The following is a 16,670-nucleotide window of genomic DNA, read 5'->3' as shown; positions in this document are numbered from 1 at the left end:
AAGTGAACCCAAGGTGTGAGGATCTCATGAAACAAAATCTGCCTTAAGGTGCAAGGAACTGGGGCTACGAAACAGCATCCCAAGTCACTTAGCAATAAGAGGACAGCGAGAGTCTCCTTAACTGGTGACAACTGCCGCCTGATTTTCTTTAGTGAAGCCTCTTTCCTCCCCCTCCCCCTATTGAGGAGTCTAGAAAGCACAGCTAGACAGGACCGCGTGTGCGCGCTTGTCACGCTTAAGAGTGGCACAAGGGCACTCACAAAACAGAGATATGTCCCTGATGGACTATAAAATGTGCGATTTGGGAAGTTCATTTTGAAATGTACTAAACTAACAGGGAGTTGGCATTGTACCTCGCTCCCATAGATATATCAGGGAGGGAGACGTTTCTGGTTGACTGGATCACTTCCTAGAGTGGGATTTTCATCTTTTTATATGTTTTTCTCCTCCAGTAGACTCTACCCAAGGAATTGTCCAGAAAGCATGACTTCAGGAGGTACTAAGCGACAGAGGGAAGGGTGCGCATGAATGTCTGGGCGATGGCCCAGGAAACTCCTATCCCAGTCTCTAGGGAGGCAGTGGGAGGAAAAAGAAAGATCAGGTGCCCTCTGTTTACTTAAAAGACCCAGTTGTGCAAAACGCAGGCCTTGTGCATGCACGGGCGTGAGTGTTCTCCGCCTGGACGCCGAGGCGCAGAATCAAGCAAGCACGTGGCTGACGCGCTGGGCCTTCCTTCAGGCCTCGGGGCTCGGTGGGCACCGGTCGGGGTGAGTGGCTAGGGGGTCGCTGGAGCCCGAGGTGCTCCGCGTCGGTGGTGCAGGTTGGGTGAGAAAAGACCCGGATCCCAGGACTTATCTTCGTATTTTAGCGTTTCGTGTGAACCCGTGTGAAGCTTAAGCGGAAACAAGCCCCCGAACACTTAAGGACTCGCATCCCCGCCGCTTCTGCCGTGACTTGAACTCTTTTCAGAAACTGTACAGATTTAATACCAGCAAAAGGAGCCGAGTTACCAGGTCCCCTTCAGGCGCGCGAAGGGCTTGTGTCACACCGTATCTCTCTTCTCCAATCCCCGGCCGACACAAAATTGCGCGTGTGTGTACCCGATCCTTCCCTCCTTGCCGAAGCCCAAGCAGCTCGCAGCATTCGCGGGCTATAAAGCCCGGGGCTGCTGGGCAGGAACGCAGCTCGGGGACGGAGCTGGGCGGGGCCGAGCGCCGGGACTGCCCGGGCGCGGGGCGCAGCCAACCAGCGGCCGCGGAGGCGGGTCGGCGCGGGCAGAGGGGCGCGGGCTGTCACAGGCGCCTGGCGCGCGCTGCAGGTGGCAACTTGGAGGTGCCACCGCCGCCGCCGCAAGAGGGCCCGGGTCTGGCGGCCCCTTCCGGCCTCCGGGAGCCCTTTCCCGCCACCGAGCGGAGATCGGACGCGGGAGAATCCGCAGGAAAAAGCCGCTGCGCAGGGACCCGTGAGCAGCCCTACCTCTCCTCTGCCCTTCCGCTACTTTTTTTCTTCGAGGAAGGTTGTGCCGGGAAGCGGCGACCAGGCTTCGTGAGAGGCCGGAGAGGGACACTCCCGGCGACCCAGGTGAGCGCCTTTCCTCCACCTATCCCAGCCGGGCGCAGGCCGGGACGCTGGCTCGCCCAGTGCGCAGGGGCCGCGGCGCGGGCGCCTGCCCTTGGCTCGAGGTCGAGGAGGGAGAAGGGGAGGCAGGGGGCGAGGCTGCCCCGGCCGGGGGCTGCTTGCCCGGAACCACCTGAAATGCGCAGAGACTCCCGGTTGGGCACTTGCGGCGAGGGATGGACGGAGAGGGGCTCAGCGGTGATGGGAGGGCGGGCACCCTGCTTGCCGCGGGCCAGGATCGCCCCCGTGCGCGCCGTTCGGGAGCCGCAGCGGGAGCCGGGCGCTGCGCCTCTGCGAACCCCGGGAGTGAGCGCGCGGGTCCGGCGAGCTCAAGAACCTTCAGTCTCTGCGAGACCCGGGCTTCGGAGGACGTCATCCCTCCCGGCCCCACAACTCCTCCGCCCTTCTCGCCTCCACCCCTCCGTGCCCGCGGCGCAGCCTATTCGGAGATCCGTGCCTTGGCCGGCGCGTGGAGGGGTTGTTGCTTCCCCTCCCTGCCCTCGCCCGAGTTGGAGCGCCCCGGGGTCCCGCTCCTCTGCCCCGACCGCCCAGCAGTGCGCTGGAGGCGAGTGGGGCGGACCGGTTCTCCGCGCCGAGGGCGGAGGTGGCGCGGTCTCGCTCTCGAGTGCTCCCTCTGTCCATACCACCCGCCCCTCCTGCAGTTTGAACCGCTGGCCCAGGGAGGGGAAACTCTGTAGCCAGATCCTCTCTCGCTCTGGGAAACTGGGGGGCCTCCGGGGATGTTGGAAACCTCGGAGAAGAGGCGAGAGTATCTGCCTCCATCTGGACGTTTCAGACCCTACTGTGAATTGGACAGTGGCTCTGACCTCCGTGTCCGGGATCTGGCGTGGGGGTGCTGGCGGCCGTGAGCGTGTGTGTGTATGCGTGTGTGTGTTCCTCAGTGAGGCAGAGGTGCAGGGGCCGGCTCCCCCTGCCCGGCGGAGACGCAGGGCCCCGCCACCCGTCTTCGCCGGCCCCGCGCAGCTGCACCGAGCAACTCAGCGCTGCTGACTCTTCTCCTCCGGCTCCAGCTGCCCGCCCCCACCCCCACTCCACCTAGACGCGTCTGGGGGTGGCTATCATCTGGCCGGAAGGTGCGGACGGAGATCCAGTCTCTCCCGGGGCGAATGGGGCAGGTTTCCAAAATTCAGAGGAATGCTCCTCGCCCGGCTGTAGGGACCTCGGGAAGAGGCTGGTGGAGGCGAGTCCGCGCTTCGCGGAGAGTGTCGTGTCCCTCGGGAAGCCGAAGTTGGGGTCGCTGAGCCACCGAACTGCCTTTGGTGCGTCCGGGTCGGAGGCGGAGGAACCGGCCGGCGGGGGGCGCGCTGCGCGGGCGGTGGGAGAGACTGGGGACCAGCTGTGGAGAGTTCCCGGGGCCGCGGGTGCACGGGGGCTCGGCTCCGGTGTGTGGGCGGGGGGCGCGTCCGGGCTGCGGTGGGCTCCGGGGACGCCCACTAGCGCTAGTTGAGGTCGGAGTCGGTGCCTCGTGGGGATCGCCCTCGCGGCCGCTGCGGATCCCAAGCAGTAGCCACGCGGCGCGTTCGGCCCCCAACTCCGCCCGCCGGCCGCGGCTTTCGCTTTTCATTCTGCAGAAGTGGAGCTTCTACGCAGGGAAAGCCGGAGATGCTGGAGGCGAAATCCTCCGGGGAGTGAGGGCGGCGCCCAAAGACGCGGAAAGGGAGAACGCGGGTAGCGCAGTGAAACGCCAAAGATCCCCTAGGCAAGGCAAGGCTGGCCCAGGCCAGAGGTCGGGCTCCGGGCCCTGGCCGCCGCTTTCCTAGGGGACGGAAGGCTCCAGCCTCCCGCGCCCCCAGCCCCGGCTCGTGGTCAACTCCTGTGTAATTCCCTGCGAAGTGCACTGGATTAAGACTGGGCGGGGAAGGGGCTAGAAAGCACGAAATGAATGAAAGTGGAAAGGGCTGTAAATCCCAATTTTAATTCCGGCTTAAATCTAAACTCCATTTGATTAGAAACAGACTCTAATCTGGTCGCGCGGGGTCTGGATTCATTTCTGCTAAGGATAGTTACTGGAGGGCCGGGCGAGGTTCGTCCTTCCCAGACTGGAATTGTCCGCAGACGCGGTGGGCGGGGTGCACCGACACTTCACTTGCAGCAGGGAAGCGGTCAGTTCACGTTGGTTTCGAAATGACCTTGCAGGCCTTCTCTTATTTGTCACAGGCATTCCCTCCTGGATCAATTACATACGTTCAGAGACTTCATGACACCAAGGGGTTAAAATCCTTGCCTGTAACAGTAGTTTCCAAGGAGGGCTTTTTAATGGGCTCCTTAGAACTGCAGTAACCTCAGGGAACATTCTCAGTTCCCAGGAGCAGGGGTGTAAAACTAAAATTTTATACCTCGGCTAGGATGTGTAATCCCCCATAAGGGAGGTTTCCTCCTGACTATGGTGTACGTTATTGAGGGCAGGGCTCTGATTCTTTTTTCTCTAGGGCCGGAAATATAGTAGGTGTTCAACAAACACATATAGACTGGTACTTACAATTAAAAATGTTGGCCTGAAAAAAACATTTAATAATTTCTAGGATCAATCATTATTAAAAATCAGAATCTTAAACCGAGTGTTATAGTCATTTTGAGGCCTATTGTGCGTAGTTTAGTTACATTTTTAAAAAACCGTTTGTGATTGATAAAATCACTTATGAGAATGCACTTAGGATGTTGCTGTTGTTAGTCACTCAGTTGTGTCCGACTCTTTTGCAGTCCTATGGACTGTAGCCCGACAGGCTTGTCTGTCCATGGGATTTCCCAGGCAAGAATACTGGAGTGTGTTGACATTTCCTTCTGCAGGAGAATCTTCCCACGCCAGGCAGGGACCAAACCCGGATCTCCCACGTTTCTTGCACTGGCAGATGGATTCTTTACTGCTGAGACACTGGAGAAGCCCACTTAGGATGTTAGGAAATTTAGAAATAACAGAATGACTGTTGCATGTTTAAAGCCCCTCTGTAACAGTCTCAGATTCCTCCAGAAATGGAGACCTCACTACTTTCACAAAGGTTCAATCCACTGTAGATAAACTCATTATTCCAATGTTGGGAGCTCAAGGTTGAATAGGACAGGGCCTCTGTCCTCACATGCTGGTTGGCAAGCCAAAAAGGAAACGTGATTTTGGTCCTGCTGTGTAGACATATGGGAAAGTTAAGAGATCTCAGTGCTTTGAGTGACAGCAGCAAGGGGCACCTGACTGAGGACAGTCCTGTGGTTTGGATTTGGAGGAGGAAGAGGACTATATAAACAGACTAATAAGAACTTTCTCAGTACTTCCCTGGCAGTCCAGTGGTTAACACTCTGCCTTCCAATAGAGGGTGCCCTGGTTCCATCCCCCATCAAGGAACTAATATCCCGCATGTTGTGCAGTGTGGCAAAAAAAGAAAAAGAAAAAAATTAATTATATATTTAAAAAAGAACTTTTTTGAAGCTTAGCCTGCCTGTCTATTCCTCCCAGAGCCATCTCCTGAGCTGTGACCCTCACGCCCTCTCTCTCCTCCATGCCTACCCTTCTTCTCTGTAACAGCAGTCTCCAAGCCTCTCTGTTTCTTCTCTTCTTGAAGCCTAAGATTCTTCATGCTACACCTCACCCTGCGTAACCAGCTCACCTCACAGCACACTGAATATTAATATGCTATCTCTGAAAATTAAAAAATGGGGAAGAGGAGCAAAAACTCAAGCAGGGGATGATTTGTGTAGGACTTGAAGTCAGAGCAGTGAATAGTTCATTAAAAAGATCCAGGGAGTGGGATGAGTCATGGTCCATTCTGGGCAGCCACTTCCTGGTCTGGAAGGAGAGTAATCATTTTCACCTGCCATGCGGTGAGAATCCATTTATGGCTCCTGCATTATCAGAGATGCTGGGAAGGCGCCGGTGAGAGCGAACACATAGAACCTATATTTTTCCAATCAGAACTGGTTAACCAGGAATAGCAAGACCCACAATTAGTAAGAAAACAGGACTTTCCCTGGAGAGCTGCTGAAGGGGCTGGAGATGTTGAAAGCTATTGAACCATGATCTTCACAGTAAAGATGGAAGAAACGTCAATAGCTGTTATAAAGTTTCTGGTTTATCATTTTGCCAGGGAGTCATTGAAACAGTGATGGAGGAATCAAAGCGACCACCAGATTGCTGCGGGGAAGACAATCATTGTGTTTTAATGCTACCTGAGTGGCATGTGAGGCTGCTTTTTTGGGGCAGCTTTTTGTGTCCTGATGACATGATGTAGAAAGCAGGTCTGATAGATGGACCACCTGTGTTCTGCAGGGCCACCGGTCACAGGGCCCAAAGCTAATACTAGGGCTCCTATCCTGGTGGGATGCTGGACAGAATTCAGGACACCAGAGCTAAAAGTCCAGTATCTCGGAATCCTCAGTAGCAGAGAGTGAGCGGCTACCTAGGTTAAGAACAGTGATGTGATAGGGAATAGCACTGCATATAATCAGGGCCGATTAAGAGGGTTTTGGTCAAGTGGAATGAGCCCAGATCAGAACGGGAGGAAAGATGTGAATGGGCGCAGGAGCGCCTGGTAGAACTTGGTGCCTGGGGACTCGGGAGCAGAAGGAGGAGGAGAGCTGTCCCATCTCAGTGGGAAAGCAAGGGCCAGAGGTGGCAGTCGGTCCTTGCTGCTGCTCCAGTGTGTTGTTACGGAAGGTCTCTGAGCCACAGCATCTCCATCAGGAAAATGGGGGGAAAGATGCTTCCTAGTGAGAAATCAGTACCATGTAAATGCCTTACATCTGGTCTGGCTTCCAGGTTAGCTGCCCTGGCAACAAGCTTCCAGTTTGCTAGTCCAGGAATGTAGGCTGACTGGATGAATTATCACCAGGTCATTCTCTTCAGCCTCCTTTAGAAGTCCAGTCTCACATTTTCAGCTGCCAAGTAGCTTCCCTGATAGCTCAGTTGGTAAAGAATCTGCCTGCAATACAAGATACCCCAGTTCAATTCCTGGGTCAGGAAGATCCCCTGGAGAGGGATAGGCTACCCACTCCAGTATTCTTGGGCTTCCCTTGTGGCTCAGCTAGTAAAGAATCTGCTGGCAATGAGGGAGACCTGGGTTCCATCCCTGGGTTGGGAAGATCCCCGGAGAAGGGAATGGCTACCCATTCCAGTATTCTGGCCTGGAGAATTACATGGACTGTATAGCTCATGCAGTTGCAAAGAGTCGGACACGACTGAGCAACTCACTTTTACCCACATTTTCAGCTGCCAAGTAGATATTTTTACCCTGCTGTTCCACAGTCACTTGGACTTGATGGATCTCAATGTTTCATTCATCTGTTTCATGCTTTTCTCCCTTATACCAGTACGTGCCCTCAGTCTCCAGGCAGGAAGCCTGGTCTTCATTTTCTTTGCTTCTTCTTCTCACGTAGCTCCCCTGTAGATACACAGAAATGCCAGTAGTCATGTTGTGACTCCCATTGTTGCTCCCTTCCCCAGTCTCTTCCTGTCTGGACTGTTGTATTGTCCTCCCAGCCTACTCTTATCCCACCCCCTAACCTGAGCTTCCCACTCAGTCCTTTGATTGGACAATTTTGATGACATTGCTGCTGCTGCTGCTGCTAAGTCGCTTCAGTTGTGTCTGACTCTGTTCGACCCCATAGACAGCAGCCCACCAGGCTCCCCCGTCCCTGGGATTCTCCAGGCAAGAACACTGGAGTGGGGTGCCATTGCCTTCTCCAATGCAGGAAACTGAAAAGTGAAAGTGAAGTCGCTCAGTCGTATCCGACTCTGTGTGACCTCATAGACTGCAGCCTAGCAGGGTGCTCTGTCCATGGGATTTTCCAGGCAAGCGTACTGAAGTGGGGTGCCATTGCCTTCTCTGTGATGACATTGCTGCCTGGCTCCAAACCTCAAGTCTCTCCTATTTCCTGATAGGCGCTCAGCCCTTTCAATCTGTGTTCAACATTCAGTGTGACCTCCCACTGGCCCCCAGCAGGAAACCCATTACATCTGTCCCTGGTTTTTTTTTTTTGGTTGCACACCTTGGCATGTGGGACCTTAGTTCTCTGGCCAGGGATCAAACCTACACCCCCTGCACTGTAGGCAGAGTCTTAACCACTGGACCACGAGGAAAGTCCCTGTCCCTGTTTTGAATGTACATCTTTCGGTTTTGTGTCCACATCCTTTGCTCATCTACTTCCTTCAACCGAGATCCACCCCCTCTGTATTTTCTTGAAATCCCACTGGTTTTTCAAGGTCTAACTCAAACACCACCTCCCTTCTGTTTTCCCTGGTCATTCTCAGAAGGTCTCCCTTCCCCTTCAGCAGATCTATGCTTCTTCCTCACGCAAATACCATGTTTTTATTCCGTGGTGTGTTCCTGTTGAGAACTTATGGATCTTTGTCTTCATCACTGAGTGGTACCCTCCAGAGTGGAGACTCCATCACTTTTCATTGAATGAATGATTGTGTCGTGAAGCCTGAGAAAGACAATGAAAGAAGGATGCTCGAAACCCAGGTCAAGACCTACCTCCAACCTAGGTAGGAGGAAGAAGTGCCTTGATCAGGTCTTTGCAGACAAAGTGGAAAAGAGGCAATTATCTGGAGGGTTCACAAACCACACTCTACCTCCTTTTGGTCTAATTACATGAGTGACTCAAGCTTTGGCAGCCGGAGGAACCTGTAGCATTATTGACATTCTTCATTGTAGAAATCAGCTTCTAGTCATGTGAGTTGGACAGAGCTTTCCAAAGCAGGCTGGAGTATGGGAAAGCCAAGCTGACAGTGATTGGGCTGAAAGGAAACAGGTATCCTGGGCAAGATGCCTGTAAATGCTGGATGCAGCCAGAAAAAGGAAAGATTCTTGGTCTGGGACTCAGGAATGTCTGATCTAGAATTCCTTTTAGGAAGCTTTTCATCTGATTCCTCTCATAGCTCCTTGCTTTACAAGATATACATACTATATTATCAAAATCTATAATCATGCATGTGTTCATTAGCATGGGTAGTTGTTTGAATGTTTCTGATGGAGAAGAATGAAAAGACTAGGCCTATCCTCCTGTGCATACAATATGTTTGAGGACAGGTTGGAAAACAAGTTATTATAAAAAGCTTGCCAGTTTGCAAGTTCCAGGAACAGAAATGCTTCCAAACAGTCGTAAATATACAAGCTTTCAAACCTGAGAGGATAAATCCATCCTCATCAAATAGTTATAAACAGCCCATTGCACACGAGGAATGAACAAGTAGGAAGAAAATAGGGCATGTTCAGGTGCTGAGGTTTTGAATAGTCAGGAATGAGACACTTTATTAAATGATGTTTGAATTATACTCTCAAACCTCTTCTGAAATCTGAGCAACTGGATGATCTAAGTCATCAAGAGCTGTTGTGTCTGTGCTATATAGACTTTAACACATGGTGTTTATATAGTCTGTATACATACATTACAAAATAGAAAAGATGTTGGTCATCCAGTGTGTGAGAACATTTAGCCACATGTTTGATTCCTATCTAGGACACTGTCCAAACTGGCTAATAGAGATGATAGTGTTCTGTATCACAGAAACAACAACAAAAGTACTGAATGGCATCTCAGAGACACAGCATTTAATTACTACTCTGATAGTTTAAAAAAAAATCAGCATTTTGCCATAGAAATCTCTTCATCTCTGTAACCTCCTCGATATAAAAGTCCATCGTGGAAGATTCACAAGAACTATTTCAAATACAAGGAAATTTTTGTTCTTTAGGTTTTATTGAAGTACTGTTACATTAATTTCTGCCATACAGCAAAATGATTCAGTTACATATAGAAATGTGTGTGTTTGTGGATATATCCTTTTTCATATTCTTTCCCATTATGGTTTGTCTCAGGATACTGAATATAGTTCACTGTGCTATATACCCTGTTGTCTACCCATTCTATATATAATAGTTTGCATCTGCAAATGGAAAAAAGAAAATATTTTTTAAAACAAATGTGATTTCTTTTTGGCACTTTTCACATTAGAAAAAAATTTTTTTTAACCAAAGTACAATTCAGTTAGGAAGATAAACCTGCCGATTCTACTGCAAAATATGTCTGCATTTTAAGATCAAATAGAAATGATTATTATGTTGATCTACCTCCTCTGCATCATTCATGTTGTAAAAATAATGTCGCAGACGTTTGTCTCTGCACTAAAATAATCCATGACAAATTCATTTAGACTCTTTGATCTTGAAGTGATCCACATTGATCATGTAATTACCAAGATAATTAGGTAAAACTGCTGCACCTTCTTTTTTCAGCTGGGCAGAGCTGATCTGCTTCTTGAAAAAGCAGTTCCGTTTACAGTGGATGCACGAGTAAGCCATGTTTCCCAGGCCAAAGAGCTTAATAACCGTAATGCGACTCACTCTATCGCCACCTGCAATCGTGTTAGTTCTGAATAGAGTCAGATTTCGCCTACTGACCTTAGGAATCCCTGGGGATCACTCCCTGGCTTGCGAAACCAAATTCTTCCGGGCTGCCTGCACTCCACCATTTTCACTTGCTTTTATTCAGGCCACCATGATGTCAAATGATGACATTTGATATCAAAGATCCCAGATGCACCCAAGGATGCTGTTAAACCCACCCTGACTTGAACCCAATAGAGAGGCGCCCATGAGGCCAGCAGGTGATGTGCTCCCCAGCTTTCCCAAAGTCTGGATTGAGTACAAGTTCAGTAGAAAAGTGAAGTGAAAGTGTCAGTCATTCAGTTGTGTCTGACTCTTTGCGACCTCATGGACTGTAGCCCTGCCAGGCTCTTCTGTCCATGGGCTTCTCCACGCAAGAATACTGGAATAGGTTGCCATTCCCTTCTCCAGGATCCCAACCCAGGAATCAAACCTGGGTCTCCTGCATTGCAGGCAGATTCTTTACCATCTGAGCCACCAGGGCAGCCCACAAGTTCCACGCTGGTAGTGCTTGGATCACTGCTCAGCTGGCAGCATTGTCCTCGTGGCCCCATGAGGTCCAGCATTCAGCCCTTTGTCTTGGAGACACCAGCACACAACAGAGCCTCTTGGCGGATTCTGTGATTGACGTGAAGTGGCTCCTTCACTCAGGACCCAGACACGAGGGAACCAGGCATACTCTGTATCACACTCCAAGCCTGTTACAGTTTCATGGTTTCATAAAATATCCCTGGCACACAGTAAATGTGTGAACAAGGATACCAAGCTTGTAAGCTTATGAAATGTGTGTGTGTGTGTGTCTCCACGCACGTGCTCAGTCACATCCAACTCATTGTGATCCATGGAGTGTAGCTCACCAGGCTCCTCTGTCCATGGGATTCTCCAGGCAAGAATGCTGGAATGGGTTGCCATTTCCTACTCCAGGGAATCTTCTTGACCCAAGAATCAAACCCACATCTTATACATCTCCTGCACTGGCAGACCGATTCTTTATCACTGCACCACCTGAGAAATCTTGGAGTTTATCAAACAGGCAATGCAGACCCATGGAAGGAATTTGTGTAGGAGAGTCATACAGGAAGTGAGAAATAGGCTTACTCTGGCTGTGGGTGGAGTAAGCTTGATGGCACAAAAGGGCAGAAAGTTAGATGGGCAACCAGGAAGCTTTTCCACCTTGCACCACACTCCTTGCTGACCTTGGACTTTGAATCTCTTCCCCTTTGATTTGGGTTCTTTCCTGGGAGGCCCCTAGCTTTTTCTCCTATGATTAGATGCTGGAATAACAGAATCTAAAATGTAGAGATCTCATTCTTCAAAGGTTGGGTGGCTTAGATACTTTCCTTCATAAATTTTATGAATCTTGGGGAATATTATCATATTTCAACATCATCTACATTATATTTATAAAGAATGAGTAATGTGCTATTCTTAGTCATTTGCTTTCTTTGGAAAACATATTAAAGATGAAAATGAATTAGGTAATTCAACAATGAGTAATGCTGCTGAAGTGTATGTGCAACCCAGATGTCAAATCTTTTCACTCAGTGAAAAATATCATGATGTTCTGATGTATGTCTTATACCTTCAAAATACAAGTATACACTTATCTTTCAGGTTATTTCACATAGTATTTTGTCTTAAGTGTAGCTTTGTCCACCCCCTAGATACAGTTAGGAGATAACTGTGTTTCATGAAAAATAAACAGTGATGTAATTTTCCAGATTGTGGGTTTATCAGCATTTAATTTCCCTGGATGACTGTTTATTCGTCTTTAGGATGGAGTTACAGCTGCTCTAGCTTTCAAATCTACAATCTGAAAACATCATCATAGATTTAAAAAACCTTTTGTTTTCTAAACCTGATAGCATCACATAAACTTCATGATCGATTTTACACGTCAGCATTATTGAAACATAATTTTGGCTCAAGGAAATGAAAATATCACTTTGCAAGGGTCTGCTGTACAAAAATACTAAATTCACTGTATTGTAGGAATTAAAACAACACTGTAAATCAACTACACTTCAGTAAAATAAACTACAAGGGAAGCAAGACCAAATACTAAACAATTCTTTAGTAACAATAATAATAGTAGTATTATTAGAAGCAGAGGTAGTATAGTTTTGTTCTCTGGATAATTGATCTCATTAGTTTGATGACAATGTCCTATTTTTCGGAACTGACTCAACACTTTCTTTAACCACATTATCCAGAATTTCATTTTATCTTCCTCCCCTTTCACCTCTCCTCCTAGATTTGGATGGTCTCAAAGATATTCTAAGTAATCTTTACAAAGCCTGGGAAGATGATTTATCTGTGTGGTTTTCACTAAAATCTATTGGAGTGATCAACACAGGCTGAAGTATAGCACATCTTTCAGAATGCTTTCTCCTAGACTCCATTTGGCTTAAGGAAAGGAAGTGTTGGTTACATCTGGCCAGCTGTTAGTCTAGTGGGAAGTCAAGGTCCATTGGGCAGGGCTGGAGTGTAGCAAATGGCTCTAGCAGTGAGCTGTTTGAAGCTTCAAAGAGCAGCTGGGCTGGGACTTCCCTGGTGGTCCGGTGACTAAGACTCCTTGCTCCCAATGCAGGGGGCCCAGGTTCCATGCTTGGCCAGGGAACCAGATCCTGTATGCCACAACTAAAGACCCAGCACAGCCAAATAAATAAAAGAACAGCTGGGCTGAGCCACTGGTGACTTTCTATGGGAGTGTGGTTCACTTATTGCCTGGAAATGAGAAGATTTGGGAAAAGTGACCCATAAAATTATTGCTCTGACCAAAAGTATACTTTTAACAAGATTGAGAAATAGAGTTGAAAAATAGAAAAACCAAAACAAGGAAAATAACCATTTCCTCACATTATACTTCACTGTGTTGGATCAGAGTGAGTGCTGGGTGTCATGGATTCCGTAAAGCAAGTTACATTGTGTTCACAGAAAATTAGTCAGAGTCAAAGAAATATGCTCTTCTTTCTCTGCCCATTGCTTCTGAATATTGCCCAAGACCTTGCCTCAAAAATAGCAACAACAGGGACTTCCCTGGTGGTCCAGTGGCTAAGACTCGGTGCTCCCAATGCAGGGAGCCTAGGTTCAATCCCTGGTAAGGTAACTAGATCCCAATTGCTGCAACTAAGACCCTGCTGCTGCTGCTAAGTCGCTTCAGTCGTGTCTGACTCTGTGCGACCCCACAGTCGGCAGCCCACCAGGGTTGCCTTTTCCTTCTCCAATGCATGAAAAGTGAAAGTGAAGTCGCTCAGTAGTGTCCAACTCTTCGAGACCCCATTGACTGTAGCCCACCAGGCTCCTCCATCCATGGAATTTTCCAGGCAAGAGTACTGGAGTGGGGTGCCATTGCCTTCTCCGAACTAAGACCCAGCACAAATAAATAAATAAAAGTATTAAAACAACAACAAACCCAACCAAAACTCTTTTCTTTTCCTGATTGTTTTATTGAAATATAATTGGTCTACAGGGCTTCCCTGGTGGCTTAGTGGTAGAGCCAATGCAGGGGATGCAGGTTTGATCCCTGGATCAGGAAGATTCCCTTGGAGAAGGAACTGGCAGCCCACTTCAGTGTTCTTGCCTGGAGAATGCTGTGGACAGAGGAGCCTGGTGGGCTACAATTCATGGGACCACAAAAGTGTCAGAGATGTCTTAGTGACTAACCAACAACATCAACAATTGACCTACCACACTGTGTAAATTTAAGGTGGACAGCATAATGATTTGACTTACATACAACATGAAATGATGACCCCAGTAAGTTTAGTGACCATCCATTATCTCATATAGATACAAAATAAAATAAAAAGCAAAAACTTGTCTTCCTTGTAATGAGAAGTCTTAGGATTTATTCTCAATTTTCATATATACTATACAGCAACATTCAGGTCTTCATTATATGTATCATATTGTACATTATATCCTAGTGTTTCCTTATTTCATAACTTTGTACATTTTGACCACTTTTATCCACTTCCTCCTTCTCCCCCCATACCAGCTCAGGCAACCACACATCTGATCTCTTTTTCTGAGAGTGTTTTTGAAGCATAATTGACCTAAAACACTGTGTCTGTTCTTGGTGCACAGTGTTGTGATTTGATATTTGATGGCATCACAGACTCGATGGACATGAGTTTGAGTAGGCTCCGGGAGTTGGTGATGGACAGGGAAGCCTGGCATGCTGCAGTCCATGGGGTCACAAAGAGTCGGGCACAACTGAGCAACTGAACTGAACTAATATGCTACACTATGATCACCACAGTAAGTCTAGTTACCTCCTGCACTGCAGGCAGATTCTTTACTGTCTGAGCCACCAGGGAAGCCCCAACATATTATACAAAGATTAATTACATAGTGATTGGTTATATTTCCCATGGTGTAGATTTCATCCCCATGACTGGTTCATTTCACAACTGAAAGTTCCTGCCTCTTAATCCCCAAATTCTCTTAATAGCCAAGAGCCAGGTTTTTGTGAGGCTGTCCTTTAATACAGAGGACATGAAAGTGAAAGTGTTAGTCAGTCAGTCATGTCTGACTCTGTGACTCCATGAACCGTAGCCGTTTAGGCTCCTTTATCCATGGAATTCTCCAGGCAAGAATACTGAAGTGGGTTCCCATTACCTTCTCCAAGGGATCTTCCCAACCCAGGGATCAAACCCGGGTCTCCCACGTTGCAGAGCACATAGTAGGCATTCAGTAAATGCAAAGAATCCTAAAAACTTGATTTAGCATCATGAACCAGGATGCAAACTAAGCATGTCTGCTCATCTGTTTTCAAAAAAGTTTAAGTGGCTGAGTTCATCAGAGTGATATTTTAAAGATCCTTGTCTCTGCTTGTATCTCCTTGTATCTGCAGTGAGGGGTTTGCATTTCCCTTTATTTTTTTTAATTTAATTTTATTTTATTTTTAAACTTTACATAATTGTATTAGTTTTGCCAAATATCAAAATGAATCCGCCACAGGTATACATGTGTTCCCCATCCTGAACCCTCTTCCCTCCTCCCTCCCCATACCATCCCTCTGGGTCGTCCCAGTGCACTAGCCCCAAACATCCAGTATCGTGCATCAAACCTGGACTGGCATCTCGTTTCTTACATGATATTTTACATGTTTCAATGTCATTCTCCCAAATCTTCCCACCCTCTCCCTCTCCCACAAAGTCCATAAGACTGTTCTATACATCAGTGTCTCTTTTGCTGTCTCGTACACAGGGTTATTGTTACCATCTTTCTAAATTCCATATATATGCGTTAGTATACTATATTTATGTTTTTCCTTCTGGCTTACTTCACTCTGTATAATAGGCTCCAGTTTCATCCACCTCATTAGAACTGATTCAAATGTATTCTTTTTAATGGCTGAGTAATACTCCATTGTGTATATGTACCACTGCTTTCTTATCCATTCATCTGCTGATGGACATCTAGGTTGCTTCCATGTCCTGGCTATTATAAACAGTGCTGCGATGAACATTGGGGTACACGTGTCTCTTTCCCTTCTGGTTTCCTCAGTGTGTATGCCCAGCAGTGGGATTGCTGGATCATAAGGCAGTTCTATTTCCAGTTTTTTAAGGAATCTCCACACTGTTCTCCATAGTGGCTGTACTAGTTTGCATTCCCACCAACAGTGTAAGAGGGTTCCCTTTTCTCCACACCCTCTCCAGCATTTATTATTTGTAGACTTTTGGATTTCCCTTTACACCCAACAGTCAGAGAGCTGTGAGCATGTGTGTTCTACCCAGGCTAAAAACACTGTGCTCAGTTCCAGGTGCCTTCTTGTCTCAGTGGTCTGATACAATGGTCCGATGGTTTCCTGATTGTAAGCACAAGCTGAATCTGTCCCTGTGAGGTTGCTTGCTTGAAATTGATGGTATGGTTCTCCCCTACTCTGTGTTGACTCTTCTCTGCTTACAGAGAGACACACTGAATTCAGAAATTGGCTTTTTGGGGCATTGACCTACCAAAGTATCAGTTTGTTCCTGATGTGAAAGTCAGCATCAGAGATGTGAACAGGATGAGGTCAGTGACGTTGAACATCCTGAAGCCTTTTATTTTTCAGCTGTGCTCACACAGGGGAGAAGCCTGGCTTCAGAAGTCCTGTGCCCTTTGGAACAGGTTGAGCAATGTTGCCATCAGAGTCTTTTTTTTTTTTTTTTTTTCTTTTTGAGCCCTTGGTCTTCTTTGAAACATTTATACTTCTGCACCCCCCAGCAACCCAACCCCGTAAGGAATTGAACTTCCCTGGTGGCTCAGCAGTAAAGAATCTGCCTGCCAATGCAGGAGACACAGGAGACTTGGGTTTGATCCTGGGTGGGGAAGATCCCCTGGAGAAGGGAATGGCTACCCACCCCAGTGTTCTCACCTGGAGAATCCCATGGACAGAGGAGCCTGGTGGGCTACTGTCTGTGGGGTCGAAAAGAGTCGGACGTGACTTAGCGACCGAGCACAAACTCATGCCACAAGGAATGCATGCAGTCATATACTTTGACAAGTTTCGGCACTCCTTTTCTGAGTTATTTTTCAAAGCAGAAGGCGAGCAATGATCAAAGAGCCCTTTAATGGATGTAGTGCATTTTGTTTGTAACAGCACAGAAATGCTTATTTTCTTCAACCTCTGGCCTTTCAGTCCTAGGGGTGAGATGATTAGATTGATAAAAG

The 16,670-nt window shown here is 47.9% G+C and overlaps 1 protein-coding gene across 1 annotated transcript in view; it reads left to right on the top strand.

Annotated features, from left to right (window-relative positions):
• The first annotated feature begins 1,493 nt into the window (after window positions 1–1,493).
• The window catches only part of EPB41L3 (erythrocyte membrane protein band 4.1 like 3), a 240,242-nt gene continuing 225,065 nt past the window's right edge, over window positions 1,494–16,670 (top strand). Inside the window, exon 1 of the mRNA XM_027526373.1 lies at window positions 1,494–1,581. The gene's annotated coding sequence lies outside the window, so the exon portion shown is untranslated. The remainder of the gene's footprint in view (window positions 1,582–16,670) is intronic.

Source organism: Bos indicus x Bos taurus, chromosome 24 (genome assembly GCF_003369695.1).
Source record: "Bos indicus x Bos taurus breed Angus x Brahman F1 hybrid chromosome 24, Bos_hybrid_MaternalHap_v2.0, whole genome shotgun sequence".
NCBI lineage: Eukaryota > Metazoa > Chordata > Mammalia > Artiodactyla > Bovidae > Bos > Bos indicus x Bos taurus.
The sequence above is the reverse complement of the archived record's forward strand: the minus strand, read 5'-3'. Positions and strand labels throughout refer to the sequence as shown.